General features: G+C 45.5%; 1 long non-coding RNA gene and 1 pseudogene across 1 annotated transcript; both read left to right on the forward strand.

Annotated features, from left to right (window-relative positions):
- The first annotated feature begins 2,842 nt into the window (after positions 1–2,842).
- LOC143435257 (uncharacterized) lies at positions 2,843–12,512 on the forward strand. Its single transcript, XR_013105394.1, has 2 exons — positions 2,843–6,386; positions 7,287–12,512. It is a non-coding gene; the product is annotated as an uncharacterized LOC143435257 (long non-coding RNA).
- Positions 12,513–15,825: 3,313 nt separating this feature from the next.
- LOC117724226 (GSK-3-binding protein FRAT2-like) lies at positions 15,826–18,068 on the forward strand (annotated as a pseudogene).
- Positions 18,069–18,427: the final 359 nt, after the last annotated feature.

Genomic DNA, 18,427 nt, shown 5'->3' on the forward strand with positions numbered 1-18,427 from the left:
AGGGAAATTCTTCATAAGTCTTAACGTCCTTAAGGCATGATGGGGTCTGATGTCAAGGAAAGCAAGCAAAGGAATCAGCACTGGAAGTGGCATTTGTGTGATAGGAAATCATAATGGGTTTCTGACATCCTGCTGGAGCAGCTCTCCTGTCCTGAATACCTGGTTCTCCCCATGATATGTTTCCATGACATAAATAAGGAAAGCATATGTTAGCAGGAGTGGGGCTTGCCCCAGTATGGTGTTAATCCAGGTAAAATCAGCCATGAGACTAACAGAAGGAGCCATATTTGGTTGGGTCTGGGGGGAACAGCTGCTTGAGCTGTGTCCAGGTGAGACATGAGTGCCTTCCAGGTGATCATGGTTTTGTGTGTTCCGGTGCCTGCCTGGTCTCCTCTTTGTTTTCTCAGTGACCATCAGGTACGCCATATTTCTGACTGGAGAGTCTCATCAGACATGAAGGCTCATAGGCAGATAGGAGTGAGGTTGGTCTCCAGAAGATACAAACAAATCCCGTTCCTACTGTTAATAGGGAATCAGGTTCCTTGCAACACCTGTCAAATGGGTCTTACCATTTGACCAGGATGGGTGGTATACTTGATGGTTGACCTCTAGAGGGTTTGTCTTACATTCAGTGTGAATAATGCCATGTCTTCTTTTGTATTTTGTGGTAGACAGCCTTGTGTTTAATTAATTATTTTTTAAGTGTTTGACTTGTTTTTTTCAATGACAGCTTATCCCTGAGAGTTGTGAGGGACACCAGTGTGGTGGACAATTTTCCAAGTCTTGCAGAAATTTTAGAATTGATGGCTCTCGAATGCTGGTCCAGTGTCAGCGTTGATATGGCGAGGGACCCCATAACAGCAAAATTGGAGAACATGAGATTAATTAAGGTTTCTTTTTATGGGAATTGATATCAGTGATAATGAATACAAATTTTATGGACTGAATGATGATATGTAGTGACATCATACTTGCAAGAAGGCATTAGCCTTAGGGCTCTGAGGTTGGTGCCCAATTGTTGTATAGCAGGATTCGAATTAGGGAGGGACAGAAGGAGCAAGTTCTGAGGGTGTGTTTGAGGTATTTTAGGGGGGCATTGAGGAATTTGAGCTTTAGCCCTTTCAGATTAATATCGTTGTCTTATGGGAGTTGTTTAGCAGTGAGGGGTGACAGAGTAAAGGCCTCAGTTGTGACAATCTTACTGGCTGAAGTTGTTGCCATCACAGGCATATCTGGTGAGGGATGAGCGTGACCACACATGGCTGACTAAAAATGGGTATGTTCTACTTTAAAGTATTTTTGAAATCTTAATAGGTGGGAAAGAGGATTGCCACCAAGTCTGAAATAGGAACAGACTAGCAACAGGAGTAAGCCTGACCAATATTAAGTGCTGTCTGAACATAGGACTAGGCTTTTGTGTTGTTTTTTCAGGTATGTTAAAACCAGAAGATAGAATACAGTTCTTTAAATCAGGAAGGTTTTTCTGTGAGAGGGAAAAATGTAACTCAGAGCTGGTGTCGCTTTGGTATACTGTGTAGACAACCATCCTGTGCTCTCCATCTGTAAAAGCTGTGGCTTTGGGATGAGAAGACCAAGAGAACAGTGGAGAAGGAAGCACCTAAAGACTGGTGGGGCTGCAAGAATTTATCTTTGAGGTAATGATTGTCTGTCTATCCCTGGGTATCAATGAGGCTGTTAGCAAAGGAGGTGTGGTTTCTCAGGAGCCATTGGATGTCTGAGATGGGGAAGGAAAACAGTTAGATCAGGTTCTTTACCTATAATTTTTAAGGTATGTTCTCTTCCTGTCCTTATAGTGGATTAAAGTGTCAACCTCGGTTAGTAATTGTCCTGTCCTTATTATTGTGGATAAAGTGTCAACCTTGGTTAGTAGTTGAGGAAACTACCCCTGTTGGAGCATGGAGGCCATTCTAGGACCCCTGAGGTTGATGTAAGGCTCCAAACACTGTGGGGAAGAACTGAATGTAAAGACCTGGATTGGGTGTTTGTGGATCATACATGCCAGGTGTTTCTAATGTGGTGTTTAATAGAACAAAGGGCCCCTCTGGCTGCTGGCATCAGGGAGAGAGGAGAGAAGGGGTCCTTGTTCACCTTTAAGAAAAGCAAATAAAGGCTGTGATTGCCTGTTTGGTATGGTGAGCCAAGACCTAAACCAATTAATATTGCCTAAGAAGCTTTGACTGATATTCAGGGTGAATGCACTGCAGAAGTCACTGACAGGTGTAGCTGGCCAAATTGAGGGTATACTGATTTCTCTCCCTAGGAATGTGATGTGTCTGATAAGTTGAATCTTCATTTTTAAAGATTTATTCTCTTTTATGTATATGAGTACACTGTAACTTTCTTCAGATATACCAGAATAGAGTATTGGAACCCATGATGTGGTTTTTAGCCACCATGTGGTTGCAGGTAATTGAACTCAGGACCTCTGGAAGAGCAGTCAGTGCTCTTAACTGCCAATCCATCTCTTCAGAGACACCAGAATAAGTATTGGAACCCATGACATGAGCTCATGCTGAATCCATGCTGAGCCATCTCTCCAGCCTGAACAAGTTGAATCTTATCTTTGGATAATACAAAGCCTCTTTCTTTTAGGGCTTTTATGGCTTCCTGTTTAAGATTCTCTGAGGTTTGTTTTTAATTTTGCCTTTAGCTTGTCATATTAACAGGTCATCCAAATAATGAAATATACAGAGGCCTGAGTTTAAAACTGGTTTTAATTGCACCAGCTACAGCTTCTTAACAAATGGTGGGTCTGTTGGTCCATGCTTGAAGAGAGTTCCCTCCACTCAACCCTATCAGCTGGTCCTGAGGTATTGACTTTAGGTATGAGAAGGCAGTTAGGGGGTTAAATGGTCCCAGGCTTGGAATGTACATAAACAGATGGACTGAAAGCAGCCAGCAGGGAGTAAGGCTTACTGAATACCTGTGGAGAAGTTACACTGGCCAAACAATTGGTCATAGTTCCAATTTATTAATGGAGGGAGGTTGTCCTTGTTGGAGTCCTATTTCTTGTTTATGTGTGTCACTTTTTCTAGCCTTCACCTGACATTCATCTCCAAAACAATACTTCCCACTGTGCAACAGGAGACTAAGGAAGGTAGCTAGGTACATATCTCTCCAGTCTTGGGAGTTAAAGGTCGATCCTGAAGCTTAGTATAATAGATTTCATGTATGGGGCATGAATTCCACCCTCACAGATGGCTTTGCATTGTTTTTTTAAGTCTGTTACTGGGAGGAGACACCAAGCCAGTGGAAATTGTCTTGAAACCTGTAGATTAACAGGGAAGGTCCCTGTGGATGGAGTTTGTTCCCAGTGTTTTCAAGATTACAGAGCTGCTCTGGCTGGTTGGGAGGAGAGGCTGTAGATGTAAACATTTCTGCTCAGATGGAAGGGGATCTTGAGACTTGAAAGCCCAGGAACCACATAGCTCTGAGGTGGGACAGTGTCCCAGTGGAAGGACATCCTGAGACACAGGGCCCAGGAACCACACAGCACTGAGAGGAAGCCTCCTCAGCAGAGGCATTGTAACTCCCAGGAGAGGGTCTCCACAGCTGAGCTAGGATCTCAGGAGCCTCAGTCAGCTCCTTCTCTTCTTTTCTTTTCTTCACTGCTGCTTTTCTTCTTGGCTTCTTCTGATGAGAGAGTCAAACCAGGCAGTAAATCTCATGAAAGAGGTTTATTGGAAGATCCAGGGTATGGAGGGATAGATCCAGGAATGGCTGCCCTTGGCTCTTGGGAACAAACAGCAGGGAATCAGGGATGCTCAGAGAGCTCAGAGATTGGTGGGGTTTTCTGCCCAGGTAATGGTGCTTTCTTTTCACACCCTGTTTTCTCTGCATTGAGGCCAAGGCTTAGGCTGGAATGTCCTTTCCAACTTTAGCTGTTTTTTTCTGAGGCTCCATCTCTGTGTGGCCACTCAGGGAGTCTGGAGAGGAGGCACTAACACTGTGGACAGCTCCTGCAGTGTTTAACCAAGGCAGTAGGCTGAGGCAGGAAAGAAGGTGTCATCACCATGGACTGCTCCTGAGAGACATTTTACTCCTTTGGAAATAGTCTGGGTCGAGAAGGCAGGGTCTGTTGCTGCTTTGATGGCTTTTGTGGTGCAGAAGCTTTTGAGGTGAGCCCCTCAGGGACTATTGCTTCAATGTAGTTCCTGCATGTCTCCACTGGGAAAAAGACTCCCAGTGGTAGCTTGTGTATTAATCCAGGACAGCAGGGAATCTCCCCTGTCTCTGTCTCTGTCTCTGTCTCTGTCTCTGTCTCTGTCTCTGTCTCTCTCTGTCTCTCTCTCTGTCTCTCTCTGTCTGTCTCTCTCTCTCTCTCTCTCTCTCTCTCTCTTTCTCTCTTTCTTTCTCTCTCTCAGCTTTGAAAAGCCTTCATGGCAGAAGCTCCGAGTAAGTCATAGGCATTTTCTCTTTGGCCTTTCAGGAACAAAAGAGAAGCATCTGGCAAGATATAAATGAAAAAAAAATCTAGGAAAGAGAGCTAAGGACCCTTCTTGGGTTTGGAGGAGCTCAAGAGAAAGGTAGACAGGCTAGCTTGGTAGAATGACACACAGAGAGATTTCTGAAGAGCTGGCATTTTAGTTGTAGAACCAGGCTTGTAATAGATATCTCATATATAGTTTAGAAAATAAAGTTTCCTCGCTGCAGTTGCAAGTTATTGCCTCAGTTTATTCCTCCTGTGTTTTTAGTATTACAAATATTAGTTAATTTAAATGGTTACAGGCCTATGAGGAGGACTTTGTTCTCCTGCAATGTAGAGCCATCCACAGTGCAGAGCAACAACAGGCTTGTGAACAAGACTTTAAGGCAGACTATGCTGAATACCGCATCCTGCATGCCCAAGGCCGGGCTGCAAGTCACAGGTCCATAGAGCTGGCAGTGGAGATTAAGATTTTAAATATAAGACAGTTCGTATTCAAATATCTGCATCCAAGTTTCAGGAGAGAGAAGCACCGATGTTAGGTCTTATCTCAGCTGTGGATGTGCTCCTGAGAGAAGAACAGACAGATCACACCAGACACCCGAGATCCCTGGAAAAGACACTGGAAAGAAGGAGAAGCAGAAACTACCACAGTAGCACTGTTGGATTAAAGTGTGGAGTCCCAGGTCTGCCCCAGCATGGGGCTAGGGCCACTGCTCAGGGAGGCAGGAGGCAGGATGTGGGAAGTTTGACTGTGCTCTCGCCCCATGTAGGCGCCAGGCTGTGTTGGGCTGTGAGAAACCACAGTGGGAACACTGCTCCGGGGGTGGTCAAGTGCTGTCTGAAGTCTCAGGGGAGCCTCTGGGCCTGCAGGGCTGCTGGAGACTGTCTGGATCTCAGGCTCTTGGGCACCCAGGTGCCACTAGAAGCTGGAGAAGAGCCGAGAATGAAGTGGGGGGCAATGTTTCCATGGCCAAAGGTGAGAGGCGGAGAGAAATACCAGCTGTGCCCCACAGGGAGAGTCCTTGGCTTGGCTTAGTTGTGGGCATCTGGCTTGCTTGGGTTGATGGTCACTGTGGTTGGGAACACATAGAGGTTTTCTGCAGGAGATTAGATGAGACTCTTTAGACAAAGGCCTATTCCACTGTTCCCATGGTGGATCCCAATGCAAAAGAAACAGTCCATGGTTTTAAGAAGTTTATTGTCATGGCAGAAAGTAGATGAGAAACCATTCCCTGTTTTCTCAGGGCAGGCCTGAGGTTAGATGCATTTTGTAGGGAGGAGTATCTGGGAATGGAAAGCATAATTGGCTAAGCTCTTCTGTCCTTTAGGTACCTCATTAATATGGAGATCTGGCTTGAGACTATGTGACCTGTAGTCACCCCTTCTACCTGTGGTGGGGCTAGTAGGGGCAGGTTAGGAGCAGAAGTGACACTGGGGAGATGGGGAATCCCCAGCCCTGGGCTTCCCCGCCCCTGACCTCTCTGCCTGGAGACTAAGTCTTTGCCTCAACCCTGTGCTGTGGACAGAGCTCTGTCATGGTGTCTCCGAGTTCTGACCCAGGAGCCGTCTGGACACCAGGAGAGACCCGCAGGTCAGACTCTCTGTCCTCTCCTCCACCCTTCCCCTTCCTTCTTCTCTTCAGAAATCAGACCCTGAAGTCTTCCAGAAGAAAAGCCACTTTCAGGAATATAATGGTGACACAAGCGATTGGGGACACAGTAGAAGGTTCTTCTCCTTAAAGCAGAGGCACTGGCCTGCAAGCCCTACACAGACCTGACATAGACCAAGCTCTGTTTTCCCTGCAGTGGGTGCCTCACACAGCCAAGCCTGACTGCAGGACTTTCATTGCCTCTTCCCTCAGTGTCCACCTTGTCAGCCTTGGGCTGAGACACAGATTCCTGGTGTTACTTCCTAGATGAAGAGTCTGTGGCTCCAGGTCAGTATTTTTTTTTTTTACAAGGATCTTTATTCTGAGTCCTGGGTTTGTCCATGTGGACCTGGATCATTGCATCAGCACAGTAGACCCTCTTGTCCACTGGGAAGAGAGACCCCTTTGGAGACAACATAGAACAGGGGGAACTGGTTTCTGTCTACAGTGTACTTGTCCTGTGTCTACACTTCCATTGCTTTAGTGACTCAGTCACAGTAGGAGAGGAACCGTCACTGACTATAACACAGAATAATGATGACAGTGTGGTAGAAGTTATGTAATCTCTGACCCTCTCACTCCCTCTCTAACCTTCACTCACACTATGAACTGATGAGGTGAGGGACATGAATGTCACAGGTGTGGGGGACAGTGGATCTGATAACCAAGTTGACCCCAGAGTTCCTCAGGCCTGTGCAGTGTGGACACTTGACGGGAGCTAAACCCAGGAAATTACCTGCTGTTTTAGAAAGTCTAGTCAGTACAAGGTTAAGAAAGGACATTCACAGGTCTCAGGTCCCAGAAACCTAAAGAACGTCTGGCATTTCCTTGGAACTGGTTATGACAGTGGGATGGTCTAGGGCAATAAAGTTATGACAGTGGGATGGTCTAGGGCGATAAGATATTGACAGTGGGAAGGTCTAGGGCGATAAAGATTCCATAGTAGGATAGCCCTAAGCAATGACCCTCACCCAAACTTCCGGGTTTGCTGTGTCTTTATAACCTGCTCCCAAAATTAAAGTTTCAGAGCTTGATCAGAACCCAGACTTGCTCTCATTCTTTGTGTCTCTTGTCCTTTCATTCGTTCGCCCCCTTCCCTAAGGTCTCGTCGAATCCCCTGGGCCGGGGCACTTGGCACCCGACGTGTGGCCTATGGGTCAGGGGTCTGATCGAATGTTGCTTCCACAGGGACGTCCCGAAAGCATAGGATCGATGCTTCTCTGGAGAGAAAAGAGAAGATCCGCATTGTGATCGCCGCAGAGTCACCCGCCTGTGAGATTGATCCGGTGAAGGTAAGAAAAAGCAACGCAATTCTGGGACAAGCATTGAGCAAACATGATTTGTTCTTAAAGGGTCTCAAGGAGTCCCTCAAGGCATGAGGAGTAAGGGTTAAGAAAAAAGGATCTTAAAAAATTCTTTGGAATTTTGGTGTGAACTTGTGATGAACCTTGTAACATGTGACCATGTACTCTGAAAGATGTACAAATAGAATAGAGTTAGTTAGAATAGTGAGTTAGGTTAGTTAGAATAGAGTTAGAATAGAAGACAGAAATAGAGATAGAATAGAATTTTTCCCTTTTCCCAAATAGAAAAGATTTCATTGGTGATGTTTGTCGATGTTTCCCCAAGAGGAGACTATTGATGAAAAAAAAAAATGCTACACCTCCTAAGGAGGAGATAAAAACGTTCAACCTTGGAGATGAGGGAGAGAAAGAGCTAATGCAGTTGTCCGATCTCCGGCCTTCAGCCGTGTTAACAAAAGAAAAGAAAAAGGCCATTTTAGAGCCCTCCTGGGAGCAGGAGAAAATCAGGAGCCTGTCCTGCCTTTTCTCTGGCTCCTCCAGGAGAGACCCTCAGTACTGCTCTCTATGTCTATTTTTTGTCCTTGGTTCACCAAATCTGTCCTTGTCTGTCAGTTTATGTCTGTGTTTTTGTTTTGTTGCTTGAATGTTGTTCCATGTTTCATGTTTAAAAGAAAATAGTTAAAACTTTATCTGCTGGTTGTTCAACCCTTGATTTAGTTTTTAACTAAAGAGAGAGAGGAGAAAAAGTAAAAATAAAAAGCAGTTTCAATTGGCCTTTGGAGTCCTGTACCTGTGGTTAGGAGTCTAGCACAGATGGAGGAGCCCTGCCATGGTCTCATTGATGTAAAAGCTGCTCTTAAAGTGACCCACAGGTTTTTATGGCTTTATGGTAAGGAGCTAATGGATGTTTCTCCTACAAAAATCTGTGACTATGATTATTGGGTTCAACAGGTGGCAAGGTGCTTCTCTTGAAATTACAGCTAGAAAAAGCAAGAAAAATTTGTTTAGTTCAAATAGATGTAAATATATGTACACTTCATTTTTGTTTCAGACTGGTTTCAGAAGTATAAAATGTTCTGCATGTCTTGGATATAGATTATTTGCTTATAAGTTATTGGGTATGATTAAAAATATTTTTTGCAACTTTGGTAACAGAAAGTTGGCTTAAAACTGGTAACTCAGGATTGGAGTCATTCAGAAACCAGATGTATAAAGATAGGATTTAAAACGATGTCTCTTTAAGAGGTATTAAAAGTTGCACTATCATGCATTCATACATAAGAACTGACAGCCAAACTTAGTAACATGAAAGTAATGTACTTGATGTTGATTTTAGAGAAAATAAATTGTTTACATTGTTAAAAATCGGTTTTGTTTCCCAAAATTATGGTTACGCTCTAATATTGCAAAAGAAACTAAAAAATATAGTTAAACTGAGATCTCAGTGGGAGTTTTATCTAGAACACACACGGCTCTGATAAATCATTTTAGGAATTTGTAGGTTGGCTGCTAAAAGGGCTGGTAGAATTTTTAGAGACCCCAGGCAGGAGTTGTTTTTTACACAATTGGCTTGTGAGAATGCTAACTTCAGTCCAAGCCATGCTTTCACAGCACTGAGGTGATAAGGAATGTTCTAGGTATGAGGACATGGGTCATTTTCGGAAAGACTGTCCAAAAAATAGAGGCATAGACAGACAGCAGAATCACTCCCCTGGAATTTGTCCTCAGTACAGGAAGGATAATCGTTGGGCCAGGCCTCAAGAAATAGGCCCAGATTAAGAACTCTCACACTTGAGTTAAGACAAAGCTCAGAATGGGCTCAGCAAAAGCTTGTGTGACATTCCTTTTGTCATGGTCACTCTGACCAGCCCCTAGAAAGATGTTTTCCGAAATTAGTTTATTACATTGCTTCTTCCTTGGGGAAGAAAGGTTAGCCTCAGACCCAAAGACATTCATAACAATTTATGGGCCAAGAGTTATATAATGATCATGCTGGAGAAATTAAAGTTATGCCTGCTTTCCTCTATAGCATAGCTGTGCCTGCTAATAAAAGAATTGCTTAAAACAAAGAATTAACTCAAAACAAAGTTCAAACTTAAGATTTATGAAACTTGTGGGATATTGCAGCCTGATTTGCCTACTCTAACTGCCATTCCAAAAAATGCATATAGAATTATTATAAATTTAGAACAGTGTTTTTATACCATTTCTTTACATCCTAGTAAAGGTGAGGGGTTTGCACTCAGTAAGTATGCTTATAATTTTTGAGAGCCCATGAAGTGATATCATTAGAAAGTTTTGCCTCGAGGAATGACTAATAGCCTTACATTATGTACAAAATTTGTTGTTGCTTTAATACAAAAAGTTAAGAGTTTGAATCTTTCAGTGTATATTGTTCATTGCATGGTATTTTATTTGTTGATCTCTCTGAAGGAGTTTTAATGCAAGCCTTCACGCTCATACAACGAGCTTTAAATTTTTGGGGAGTGCTTGTTGCTCCAGAAAATATTCAAAGGCAGAAAATATTTACAGACAGCTCACCTAGTGGGAAGACTATATATATATAATTGGATCACATGTTCATTTTCTTAAGTTTCCCCTGCTTCAGCAGAAATAATTGAATTATGTGCTATAGCCACTGTTTGAAATGTTTAAAAAAATCTAGCTTTCAATTTGTATACTCATAGCCAGTATATTATAGCTCATGGTTTATAATTGCTTAAAATTGTTCCTTTTTAAAGATATTGCTAATTCTCAAATTTTACAAATACAGCTTAATTGAAGAAATATGTACTTTTCCTTAACTTTATAAGACATTTAAGAGCTCATGTTGGATTGCCTGGACCCCAGGACAATGCCACAGCAGATTTGTATACCAGGCACATTATAAGCCTTACAGAAACAATTGGCCATACAATCTTATTCTTTATATCATCAAAATAATAATAGCTTGAGACAATAATTTAATATTTCTAGAGAGTGCAAGTTGGTGCAAGTCAAATTGCAAAAACTTGTTCTCTGTGTCCTCGATTTTTTGATAATGGTGTTAATCCTTGAGGACTTATACATAATCAATTATAGCAACTGGATGTTACTCATTTCTAATTTTGGAAAATAAAAACATGTACATGTAAATTGACACCTTTTCAGGCTTTCTAGTTGCAACTGCTTTAAGAGGAGAAGCAACTAAAAATGTAATTAGTTACTGCCTACATTATCTTTCTATGCTTGGTGTTCCATATCAGATTAAGAGAGAATATGGAACTGGCTATTGCAGTCAGACATTTGAGATGTTTTGTTGACAATGTAATATTACCCATATTACTGGGATTCCTTATAATCTTCAAGGACAAGGTTTTGTGAAACAGGTATCGTGGAACTTTAAAATAATGTCTTCATAACACTCTGAGTGTGGGAGGAGCAGCTACTGGTGGTTTTGGCCTGGTTTTGCAAAAAAAAAAAAAAAAAAAAAAAAAAAAAATTGGCTTTTAAAAAATAAAGATTGGGAGTTATACCCCCAGAAGGGGTCTCCTAGAAATATCTCCATCATGCCTTGTTGTTCTCAATTTTCTAAATCTGGACGCTCATGGCAAATCTGCTGCCGATCACCTCTGGCACCCTGAGACTAATAAAAATTATGCCACAGTTATGTGGAAGGACCTCCTTACCTTTAAATGGAACGGCCTAGATTCAGTTCTCATATGGGGCCCGAGGATCGATACGTCTGTTTGATATCAAAGAAGGCGTGGCTAAATGGCTGCCAGAAAGATTGTCGAAACAGATACCTCCACAAAGCCAGACCCAACTGTAGATAAAATGGATAACAATTGAAATCCAGGGAAGAGAAATCTCCCTGAGAATTCCCTTCTTTTTCCTTTCCAGATAAAAATGAGCCACCCATGGTATCCGCTGTTGGAAGTTCTGATCCTGATGCAAGCCTCGGGACTTGTACTACTCAGAACCTAGACGGGCCATTGACAAGGACATCGAACAGCTAGAGATTGGCATCAGAGAAAAATCTCTCATCTGCTTTTTATTCAGCAAAGGGGGCTCTGTGCCGCCCCCAAGGAGGAAAGCTGTTTTTATACTGACTACACTGGGGTAGTTAGAGATAGTGTGGTCAAGATCAGAAAGAGATTAGAATGTCAAAAGAAACAGCGAGAACAAGAAAAAGTAGTTTTCTGCCTCTCCTTGGCTTACTACCCTTCTCCCTTCCATCCCGGGCCCTGTGATCAGTCCCCTTCACCTTTTGTCTTTCTACCCGTGGGCCTTTAACAGACTCACTGGCTTTATAAAACAACAAATTGACTCCTTGGCATCTACAACTACATTATCATAGACTTGATTCGGCTGATAGAGGCTTGGCTGAGCCTTGCGATGACACATCTCCTTTAGGAGCTGCATAGAACTCAGATCTATGCACGTTGGTTCGGCATGGCACGGACACAATGTGGGTACCTGCAAGGGGTGCATGACGAGGTACCGCAGGGGGAGGACCCAAATTGTCTGCTTCTGAGTCCCCTGAAAAGCAAACCTGATTGCATAGAGGTTGGTGTTGATTTCTTGTGTCTCAAAGGAGCCGACTAAGACCCTCGATATCCTACATGGCCCATGAGATAAATAACCCTCTCCTCCCCAAAAAGACACCATTACAAATGATACTGGGAGGATCAGGTCAATGCTTTCCCCCTCTGGTCAATGCCCATTATCTGCCAATGAGATTTCTTAATGTCCGAATTTGCCTGCCAGCCTCGTTTAAAATTGCTAAAAGGGAGCAGATGCCAGGAGCCAAACCCAGGAAATTACCTGCTGTTTTAGAAAGTCTAGTCAGTACAAGGTTAAGAAAGGACATTCACAGGTCTCAGGTCCCAGGAACCTAAAGAACGTCTGGCATTTCCTTGGAACTGGTTATGACAGTGGGATGGTCTAGGGCAATAAAGTTATGACAGTGGGATGGTCTAGGGCGATAAGATATTGACAGTGGGAAGGTCTAGGGCGATAAGGATTCCATAGTAGGATAGCCCTAAGCAATGACCCTCACCCAAACTTCCGGGTTTGCTGTGTCTTTATAACCTGCTCCCAAAATTAAAGTTTCAGAGCTTGATCAGAACCCCAGACTTGCTCTCATTCTTTGTGTCTCTTGTCTTTTCATTCGTTCGCCCCCTTCCCTAAGGTCTCGTCGAATCCCCCAGGCCGGGGCAGACATTGGAAGAAAGATGATTCTCATTCCAGAGAGTACACACTGGAGATGAGAGGCATCATCCCTGATCAGTAGTGTGAGGAAAGTAAATCTATACAGGCTTTGATTCTGTCGAACTTGACCTGATCTCTTCCCAGTTTCCCTGGGAACTTCATGCTCTTAGGTTTCACCCTGACTAACCTAAGGAAGCAGCTGGCCTTAGGCAGCTCCACAAAAAGGCTCTGCCTCTGTTACTTTTCTTCTTATTTTATTCTGTTTTGAGACAAGGTCTGTCTCCACAGCTCTGGCTGTCTTAGAACTCACCATGTAGACAAGGCTGGCCTTGAACTCACAGACTTCCACCTGTCTTTGCATCCTGATGCGGGGATTAAAAGCCTGTGTCATCACACCTGGCTTTAGTTATATTTCTATGACTATAATAAGACACTGTGACCCTCAGCAACTTATAAATATGTGTTTAATCTGTTCTCTAGTCTCAGAGGGTTTAAGTCCATGATGGTAGAGAAAAGGTGTGGTGGAGGAACAGTGTGAGCTCACACCTCTATCTGCACACCAAGGGAGAGACACTGGGAACAATGGCAGTCTCCCCTCCCCAACCCTCCAAACAGAAATTTATTGGCCTGTTCTCATGAGGTCACAGCACAATGGGGGCACCCAGATCCCTGCACCCACAGTGGACATTGCTCTCTTCTGAGAACAATGTCAAGAGACACAGGTCTAGGTCACATGTCCCTAGGCTTGTTCCCTCTGCAGTATAGAGTTGTAGGCATAGAACACAGTGTGTAAGCAGACACGTCATTGAATTTAGAGAATTAAGACAAAACTTACAGAGCAGAAATGAGGAGCAATAGTCCCTACTGTGAATGGTCTGTGCCTTTATTTATCTCTTCTTTTTCTGTTCCATACTTAAGTGGATCGCCTGATATGGGACAGAGATTTTGGAGGAAACATTTATACTAAGATGCTTGGGTGTAGAGGAGGGGAAGCCATACCCCAAATGCAGAGCCAGCTTTTACTTGAAGTAGGAGAGCTTAAAACAGTCTAATGCCACTCATACCTAAAAGATACCTGGATTCCTGTAAAACAGAATCCAGTGAGATGAGAACACAGAAGGCTTGGAGACAGGGGGATTATGAGATCTGACTATGGACAGAGGACACTGCAGGAGGGAGCTGAGAGATTCACCAGCCAGGAGGAGTGTGTGCTGGAAGTGCACCTGCTGCAGCTGGCCTGCTCCTTTGCTTTCTCCCATGTTGAGGTCCACACTCTGCCTCAACGCTTAGTTGCTTAGTCGCTAAGTGCTCTGGTCAAGAGAGAGAGAGTGGTGCTAGAGGGGCAATCAACGCGAAGAATGGAGACAAGACAGGGTGTGTGGTCAGGTCTCAAGTCTCTAGTCTCTAGTCTCTTTTCTCCTTTATTGAAGGGAAATCTGGGATATTTATACGCTTTTGCCACATGCAATGTAGGTGCGTGGATACCACGTGCCTTGTAGGTGTTGATATGACGTAAGCCTTACAGGCGTGGATACCACCTGCACCTTACAGGCATGTATGGCATGGATAGCACGTGGACAGCACGTGAACTGCATGCCTTGCAGGCGTGGCTACCACGAGTGCCTTGTAGCTGGGGGCAGTAAACAGCAAAACAAAATATGTTGGATATCAGAGTGTGCTTCAGCTGTTGAAAACAAGTCTCACGTCAGGGTATATGGCTCAAGATGGCTGTAAAACTGATAGCCGCTTTCTGCTAAAAGTCGGCTCCCAACACTCCCATTCCTGTTAGGTTGACTTCTGGCTCCCAAACTGCAACAAACTTACAGAGCCATGGATGTTACTTAGAGGACAGCATGGTTACATTGTGTGAGGGTGGGGGAGAGACAAACAGAGTTTTGAGAAAAGATCAATTGGGAATGGAGGAATCTCTCTGCACTTCCCTGAGTGCTTGTAGTATTTGTAAAGATGCTTAATAACATCAGGATCAGAGGTGCCCTTGAGTGGACATTCATGTTATTTATCTAAGGGATATTGAGGCCCATTTTGACTGGATAGGTGAGTAAATGTTGTGCTCTTCAGGTTTGGTTTCAGATGTACATGTGGGAGGTTTTTAAGAGTCATCCCAAGAGAATGAGAGGGTAGAAAACATACTGTCCCAGGGTGAGAAAGGGGAGGCAGAATGTCACTGCAGCCTGTAGCCATGGGTGCCCCCAGACTCAAGGAGAACAAACTGAGGACCAAGCTGCTCAGTGGGTCATCACCACAACTCAGCAGGCATCAGCGTAGCCTGGCTAAGCTTAGGAGTCTTGGTACCTCATAACAGGACTTTGATAGAAGCCAGAAGTGGAATGAGAACCAGATCACATATAGGATCTTGTCCATAGGTAAGGGTTGGGAATTGGAATCACAAAAGCCATGAGGGCCTAGAGAAGTTTTGGAATTTACAGGCAGCTTCAAAGTAAAAGTGGTAGGAGAGGCAGTAAGGAGCCAAGCAGGGCTTAAGGAAGCTGCAGGGTTGCAGCTCTGAGGGTGGAGGGATGGGGTCAGAACCAGAAATGTCACAGTAGCCAAGTAGGGCCTAAGGAGACTGCACCAAAACCCACAAGGGCCTAGAGGAGCTGTGGGACAGGCAGCTCAGAAGGAAAGGTGAGCAAAGGGCAGGTAGGGGGCGCCCTGGCCCTTGGGACCTAAGGGAACTGCAGATAGCAGCTCCAATGCTAGGAGAATGGGGTCAGGTGATGAGGGTCAGGCATAGCCTTAAAGACTGTGGCTGGAGGTTCCTCCATCTCCAAGACTACCAGAGGGGTGCTGGATACTTCCTCAGAGTCAGGGAAGCATTTACACTGACCAGAAGTTGTAAGCTTGGATTTTTCCAAGCCTACTTTCAATAAGGGCTCTTAAATGCTTTAACCTCCCTTCTAGCCCACCACCCACCAGAGATAGTTGAAAAGAAAAGTTATTAGGATACGGGGGAGGGGGGGAGTAGAATGGTTTAGAAATAATTCTTGAGAGCAATTCCAATCTGCATTGTTCAGTTTTCATGAATCAGCAGCAGCAGCTCGATCCACTCGCAAAAACACCTTTCAAGAAGAGAAGTATCTCCTTGGGGCAGTTTCAGTCTCCAATTGCCAGGATACCAGCAGTCCAGTTCAGTGTTTTCAGGATAACAAACAGGAATCAGCAGTGATGGCACAATCCAGCAGAAACAGCCAGGCCTTCTCTGAATCAGCATGAGTCTGCACTGGAGTGACAAGGACCAGCAGGGACACCAGAAGTTCTCTGCCAAGACTGACTCAACAAAGTGAAGATCAGAGAAGACAAAGACTTGAGACCAACAAACTGTTGCAAAACTAGCTATGCAAGCCAGCCATCACTGTCCATTGTGTCCTATTATACTCTCTCTAAGCTCAACAAAACTCTGTGAGTCTGTATCAGGTGACATATCCAGAAACTTCCACTTCATTGGGCCAATTGGCCTGAGTCCACAGAAGTGTCAAGAAGCCTGGAGAACACCACCAGACAAATTTTTTGGTGCATTTCTTTCTATGAAGTCATGACAAAGGATGACCAGTAAGGAATGGCCTGATAGCATCCACCATCTTCTGGGTTATATTTATATTCCTTGAAAACTTCATGTGTCCTTTCACATGTCTGCTTCAGCAAAACATACTCTCACCTGTGTGCCCCAGAAGAACATCATTTGACATAACTGACTTTCCAAAGAAGGTAGAATGTTCCCCTTCAAGAAGAAGGAGCTTTCCTAATTGTCACTGGTAGATGGGGAGTCAAGCAATCAGTGAGCCAGAAGGTGAGACTCCTACAGGCCAACTGGAGATGGGGGACAGGGTCCTAGTGTGGCTCAAACTCCAGGACTAGGGGGAGCACAGGCACCAGGAGACAAGGAGTTTCCCCTAGGTAGAGAGAGAAGGAAGAGTGTCAGAGGGCAGTCAAGTCAAAGCAAAAGCAGGATAGTCAGATGAGACAGCCATGTTCAGGAAACAGCCTCACACCTTTTGAGGACAGGCTGTCCTGGGTCACAGAATCACCAACAGCATTCCAAGTACTTATACATGATTTGCTTGCTAATGAAGATAATCCACAAGTTTATGACAAGACAGGATGGCCTCCTGTATAAATAACAGACCTAAAGCATTTCCAGGAGGGAGTGATATCTTATGAGATGCACTTATCCTGTGTGAAACAGGCACTAAATAATTGGACTACTCAGGATAGGATTATTTCCCAAGACTGGGGAGGATTGGTAACAGCTGTACCAGAGGCTGGTCCTCAATTGCAATGGTTGCCATGGTGGAGCAAAGCCACGAATTTGCACAAAGGAAGGAGGGGAACATAGCACAGGTCCAGTTGATAGGGTTGATAGGTGCTATGTGCTGCTACACAAGAATAGGTTCTGGCTCCTGAGGCTCTAAGGTGAGCAGTGCCACTGCCTGGTGGTCCCGGCTTCGAAGTCCCAGGCTAGGTCCCGGCCCAATCTGACCCGGGCTCTCTCCTGCCCCAGCCTTGGCCCTTGGAGCCCGCGGCCAACAGAGCCGCCAGGGACGCCCACACAGCCGGGGGCGGGGGGGGGATCAGTAGGGGAGGAGGAGGAGGAAGCCGGTGACGGTGACGAGGCGGAGGTGGAGGAGGATGATGACAGCTTTCTTCTGCTGCAGCAGGCAGTGCTTCTGGGCGGCTCGGCCAACGTGGACCGGCTCATCGCCCAAATAGGTGAGACACTGCAGCTGGAGGCGGCACACGATGGCCAGTCCTCTCCCTGTGCTGCCCTGGGCCCCCTGCCTGCGCCCCCGCGGGTCCTGGCAGCACTGCTGGCGGACAAGGCTGGGACCCCAGCGAGGCGGCTGCTGCAGCCGGCGGGATCAGCCAAGGCCAAGGACCTTGCTCCCCAGGGGACCGTGCGCAGCCTCTGGGGGAACCCGGGAGCGCGGTGGCCGGGCGGCGCCCTACTGCGTGGCGGAAATCGCCCCGGGCGCCAGCACGCTTCGCGGGCCGAGGCGGTGAGTGTGGTTCCCAGGCTTGGTGGCTTCTTGGCGAATCCAGCAGTGGCGGTGGACCGCAGGTGGAGCGCGCGCGGCCAACAATGACTCCTACAGCAGCTAGTATTCTCAGGGAAACCTCATCAAGGAGAAGGTGCTCCAGCGAGCGGTCGCGAGCTCCGCGAGCGCGCCGGTGTCGGGGGTGGGAGGGTGGCCAAACTGAACCGGACTCAGTCACCCCGTAGCCCTCGGGCTCCTGGCTCTGACCCGGGGTCCCTGAAAGAAGAAGAGGACACGGCCATGAGGATCCAACAGAGTCTTGGTCTGGACAGTGAAGAGCTGAAGCTGTCGTCTATCCCTCTAGTTACAGCCTCAAAGTTACAGAAAATGGACTCAATTGAGCAGCACTGGCAGCTGAGGACCTGCGATCTACCTGGAGAACTGTGGCAGCTACTAGGTCCACTTGGACCCGACTTAGCCCTAGGCTTCGATTGTTTATAGATGTGGCTCGCCTGAGCGGGAATCGGGAGGGCGTCTAACAATACTTGAAAACCAATAGTAGACACATATGATCTCGTTATTTTCAGATAGAGAAGCTTTCTGCATTGGTGCTACAGTTGCAGAGCAGAGAGGTTCTAGGGTGAAGAACATAAAGTTGGCAGATGGGTGGCTTGGCGACACGTTCTTTCTCCTGCTTAATTTGTGATTGTGAAGGTGGGTGATGGGACCTAGTTGGTGAGTTCTCAAAGGTGGGGAGAGCTGAGCTTAAGTGGGGACACACAAACGACTTGACCTTGCCAACTTGGACTCAAGGTCAGGTTGGTTGAGTAGGGTGTTG

Source organism: Arvicanthis niloticus, chromosome 20 (assembly GCF_011762505.2).
Source record: "Arvicanthis niloticus isolate mArvNil1 chromosome 20, mArvNil1.pat.X, whole genome shotgun sequence".
Taxonomy (NCBI): domain Eukaryota; kingdom Metazoa; phylum Chordata; class Mammalia; order Rodentia; family Muridae; genus Arvicanthis; species Arvicanthis niloticus.